At 36.6% G+C, this 5,654-nt stretch overlaps 1 protein-coding gene across 1 annotated transcript in view; it reads left to right on the forward strand.

The window, feature by feature from the left end:
- The first annotated feature begins 3,046 nt into the window (after positions 1-3,046).
- The window catches only part of LOC112139206 (dual specificity protein kinase CLK2), a 25,226-nt gene continuing 22,618 nt past the window's right edge, over positions 3,047-5,654 (forward strand). The window contains exon 1 of the mRNA XM_024261923.2: positions 3,047-3,538. The gene's annotated coding sequence lies outside the window, so the exon portion shown is untranslated. The remainder of the gene's footprint in view (positions 3,539-5,654) is intronic.

The raw sequence follows: 5,654 nt of genomic DNA on the forward strand, positions 1-5,654 counted from the left end.
TTCACATTGCAGATTGTCAGGTTTAAATGAAAGTTTGACATGGATTCTGGATTCCGCCACTAGACGGCACAGTGGTATGAGCTGCTGACTCACATCCAGAAGGTCATGGGTTCAAACCCCGCTCAGGGATTTCTCTGCCTTTGCCCTCTCTTTCTTCATCTTCTTCACCACCAGAGTCATCCTACACACCACCATCCTGTGCTGTCTGGAAACACTCTCACCAACCACTACTTTACAGTCACTGATCTCCTTCAGATTACACCGTCTACACAAGATGTAGTCTATCTCTGTGCTTCTACCTCCACTCTTATAGGTCACTCTATGTTCCTGTCTCTTCTCAAAGAATTTTTATTTGTAAGAATTCTAAATGAGGACAGGAATCGCATTTGATCAAAAATGTTCTAAAGCTCTAAAGATATTGAAGTCATTAGACTTTCTCACATGACTAATTATCACTTGCATAACAAGAAAATATCGTTTTTTTTTCCTAGTTTATATTTGGCTACTAAAACTACTTCACAGAAGTGTTTTATTTAAGTTTTTAATGATAAAAGACAGTTAATGAAATATAAATAAGGGACAACACAAATCTGTTTATTTAATTTGTTCATGTTTTAAATGTGTTAAAAAAGTATTGGATCGGGACTCTGTATCGGCAAATCCACAAACTCCAATGACTCGGAATCGATCAGGCCAAAAAAAACCTGATCAGGACATCCCTAGTTCTTGAGTGCGGTTGTCTCTGCAGCTCACGGCTCCACCAGGGCATAGGTCAAATGTGGAGAACACATTTCACACATTTAAGAGCCTGCCAGTTAATGGGACTTTAACTTTAAATTTAATTTTAAATACGTCCGGCATACAACAAAATACAGCCTTGGACGCACTTAAAATGTGTGCGGGCAATGCAGGAATGCGATCTTGGCCGCAGGGATTACGTGTGGTCAATGTGCATTTCCATCACTTTCTATGCTGGTTGCATGTAAATACGTGTGAATAACATCAGCCTAAAAGTAATTACCGTATTTTACGGACTATAAGTCGTGCTTTTTTTCATAGATTTTCCGAGAGTGCGACTTATACTCAGGAGCGACTTATATGTGATTTTGTTAGACATAAATAGGCTCATGTATTTGTTATTTTCCCCACTTAATCCGGTTGCCTTTTGGCGGTTGTTTCCCAAAACAACCACTAGAGGGCACTGTAGTTTTGTGCATCGGTATCTACTGCTGTCAGCTGACAGAAACGCAGAAGAAGAAGTTACGTTCAAAACAAACGTTCCTGATAATTTAATTATTCTCCTCATGGATGTTATGGTGTTTTTCTCATTTGCATCAAGACATTAATATTATTGTTTTTATTTTCCTCTTCCTGGGCTAATGTGGGACAACAAGCCATCCAACTGGGTTATAAACAGACAAAAGAGCAGCTAAAAACTGTCATTTAGATGCAGCTCCTGCAGGCTAGAAGGTAACGATAGCCATAAGAAAAAGACAAAAAACTGCTGTCCCGAACCCAAAATGGAGAGATGATTATAGATGCTTTTGTGGAGTTCTTTAAAATAAATAACTTAACCTCAACATCATCCGTATCTTCTGTGTATTTTAAATGAGATAAACAGCCAAAGCCTCCATCATGTAGCGATAAGGCTAAAAACTTCAGACAGCTTCTCCAATGGGAGTGTCTAGTTTATGAACACATTTTTGGACATTATTGAGCATTAAATTAGACGCACATCAAAAGATTCAGCGGACTCGAATTTGACGCATGAATCACATTTGATGTCAAATGCAACGTTACGTCGGGCTTGTTGAATTTGGTCAATAAATGTTGGACTATTCTCTTAAAAGTGCGACTTATACTCCGGAGCAACTTGTATATGTTTTTTTCTTCTTCATTATGCATTTTTTGGCTACTGCGACTTATACACAGGTGCGACTTATAGTCCAGAAAATACGGTAGTTTTCTCTAGTCTGTCAGTCAGTCAATATGTGGTTTCTTCAGTTGTCTCTATCTGCTGTATGGTCATTGTTATTTTATTTATTTATTACTGATTGATTTTTATTTTCCGTTCACTTTTAATTAATTTATTTAATTAATTCATTGTTTTTTGTTAAAAATAAAGTTAAAAATAAATTCCTGATACGGCCCAGCCTCACCCAGACTCTGCCTCCAGCGGCCCCCAGACAAATTGAGTTTGAGACCCGATCTAGACCTACGCGTTACAACGGCCACTACAATATTAAGTATGTAACCAGACATGTAAGTCATTCATTTTCTTGATCGCTTTGTCCCACGTATGCACGGGGAGAACATGCAAACTCCACACAGAAAGGTCCCCCAGTTGGTGTTTTTGTTTCAAACCCTCCAGCCAGGAATCAAACCGGGACCTTCTTGCTGTGAGGCAAGAGCGCTAACCACTGTGCCACAGTGCAGCCCAAACATGTAATCGTTTTAAAAAATTGTTTTAATACATCCACGTCAAATATGAAAACCTAAGTGTAAGCTCCTTGTCATTATAAATTCCACAATTGATCATCACTAGAAATCATTTGTTTAAATCACATACCAAGAAACAAAGTTGAGTGCATTTTGACAGAATTAGAAGAGACTATTATTGAACTTTATAAATTAATTTACTTTAGTTTATAGTTTTTTTAAGATGGAAATGAGATTTGTGAGCATCTCTGAAACCATTTGTTGAAACAAACTGATTCAAAACTAGAACATAATCTGGTTTTACATCATTATTGATCAGAATTTATCTGAAAAGTTTTGTGATTTTCCTGGTTTGTCCAATTTATCAAATTGCTTTATCACATTTATTGTACGTTTATTGGAATTGTGATCAAACAATATTTTTTTTCCCCATATTTGTTGCTGAACACATGTGCTCTATATTACCAAAAGTCTTGTCTCACCCATTCAAATGATCACAATCCGGTATGCTAATCTCCTGTTCTGGTCACAGGTAGATCAAATCCATCTCTTGGAAGAATGGTCCAGAATTCCTAGAAACACTCCTCAACCTCGTTATTCCCAGAAGAGTTGAAGCTAAAAAAGCTGCAAGAGGTGGACCCACAACATATTGAACTCTACGGTTTATGAATGGGATGAAACTGCAGTTCATCTGTAAGTCAAGACAGGTGAGTGAATACTTTTGGTAACATGTTGCTCTCAGATCCAGAGTATACATCAGGAAAATCCCCCGCATCCTCCAACTACGGCATACCCACTTCAGACACAGGACACCCTGTTTTCTGCAGCCCGCTGAAAGAGGAGCTCTGCCGGCCCGGGCCAAAGGTCGAGGTGGGAGCGGGTCTCTTTTCACCGCAGCCTGGCTGAGAATTTTACTGCCTCCAAGTGTTCAGGAATGTCCACGGCTTGGTTTTCTGGAGGGAGCGTATCGTTTTATTGCTCTGCGGACGCCATTTCTGCTGCACAGAGTTTGGCAGCTGCAGCGTGGCAACAAGACTTTGCAGGGAGGAAAAGACAAATAAGAGGAGAAGAGGAAGAAGGAGCAGAAACAAGAACAAAGGTGAGAAACATCTGAGTTTTAAAAGATAGAAATACGATGATTAAAGTCATTTATGACTATATCAACATTCATTTTTATTTATTTTATTTTATATAGCGCTTTTCATTCCCTAAGGCAGCTCAATGTGCCATAATCCTCATGTTCAGTTAGAATTTTAAAGTTTTGAAACTAAAGTTTTTTGGGGTTTTTTCCAGCAGCTTTAGCAACAATAATAAATGCAAAAAAATTGAATAAATCTGTTCTTCTTACAAAGTCCATTTTGTCCAGGAAAAACAAGTAAAAAATAAGCAAAAAAAAGTTTTTTTCTGATTTAACCATGTATGATATATTTAGACATATTGGAATGATTACAAACATTAAAATATTTACTTTTGTGAACTCGGTTATTCGTATTTTTTGTGATTTCGTAGTTTGGACTTAATTTGAAATGTTAAAATAAATGTATTTGCTTTAACATAGATGGTTAATTGCATTTGTATTTAAACAGGATTTAAGTATAATATATATATTTTTGTAAAATCAGTGATAATTTTCTCAAATCCTTCCACAAAGGACAATATAGATAAATTAAATAACACGTAAGAACACAACATTCATTTAATCAGGATTTGATACAAATTTCTTGAACAAAAAAAAAATCTACATAATTTAAACAAAAAGATGTAATATGATCTAAAATTTTCTGACATGATGTTTATTCCAAAAGACGGGAAGCATCATTTTTACGGTTTCAGTGCAGCGCAAAAAAATAAAAAATAAAAAAATAAAAATACATGCTAAGTATATATATTACAATCATGCAGGAAAAGAGCCCTATATCTTTAGCACAGATGTTTGTGAATCTTCTCCTCCGTATGTTCAGAACCATAACTTCCTTCTACTCGTCTTCAAATTCTGATTAATTTGAATTTGTGAAAGATTTATATGAATCTCTAATCTTAATGAATCATGAATTCCTTCACAAAAGCAGATTTCAGAAACAAAGAAAGCGTCCTCGTGTTTCTTGATAAAAGTTCTGCAGGAAAAAACACAAGCAATGATGACAAACCTTTTCAGGGATTTTCAAGTTTGGAAACATTAAATAAAGAGTAATATGTTTCTGCAAGAAGAGTTAAGTCAATAATAAATAAATCATTTTTTTATTATTTTAGTAAACAACACAAGAAACCTACAAATCAATAGAATTGTCTCTTGGATTTGAATCATTATCTGTTTTCATTCTGAAACCCAAAGGAGATTTTTTATCCACAAGTCTCAAAAAGTGACCTGGCAAAACTGTCATTTGGCTCATGAGGAAGAGTGAAACTCAGAACAACATTGTGAAGCTAAAGAGGAGCAGGGGCCCGTTCCAAGAAGCAGGTTCAACAAATTTAGAGTTCAAACCTGAACTTAGAGTCACTGGACTCTAAATTCCCAAACTCAGGGTTTTCGGTTCCAGAACAGCTGAAAATGTTTGATTCAATCAACTTGAAGTTGTCAGAACCAGAATCAGGTGTGAGCGTCGCGACCATAAAAAGCCCTGATCAATGGAGCAAAGACAGCATGATTCACCATGGCAACGGGAACAAACAGCTGAGTTTACTACTTCCGGCGGCGGAAATTGATAAGTTCCTGCAAACATATGCAACTATAGGAGAACATTTTCATCAAGAAAAGCAACACAGCTGCAGCGGTAGAACAGAGAGAAAATATCTGCAGTTATTTGAATCATTTCTAATAATGAATAAATAATGTCAGGAAGGTTATTTTGTCTCTTGTTGAGTAAGGAATGGTTTTTGATCTGTTACTAATTTAATCAGTAATCTCCGGAATCGCATGAAACCCCCCCCCCCCACCTACACACACAGATATCACTGCATGCTAAAAAGAAACTGTAGCTGCCTGGCATAAGTTAAAAAAGCATTTAATTTAATTCTCAAGACTTAAAAAATATTCGCCGAATTCTTTTTTTAAGCGCAAGAATATTTTCCATTGCCAGGAATCAAACTCACTAACTCTGCAGTGGGAGGCAGCGTTGCTGACAACCGAGCTAATGGTTGACGCAAGTGTTTGATGGTCAATGAGTACAGATGCTTTCCCGGTGTTTGACATTCAATAATTTCTATTGTTAAGGGTT

The sequence above is a fragment of the Oryzias melastigma genome, linkage group LG14, assembly GCF_002922805.2.
Source record: "Oryzias melastigma strain HK-1 linkage group LG14, ASM292280v2, whole genome shotgun sequence".
In the NCBI taxonomy this organism is placed as follows: domain Eukaryota; kingdom Metazoa; phylum Chordata; class Actinopteri; order Beloniformes; family Adrianichthyidae; genus Oryzias; species Oryzias melastigma.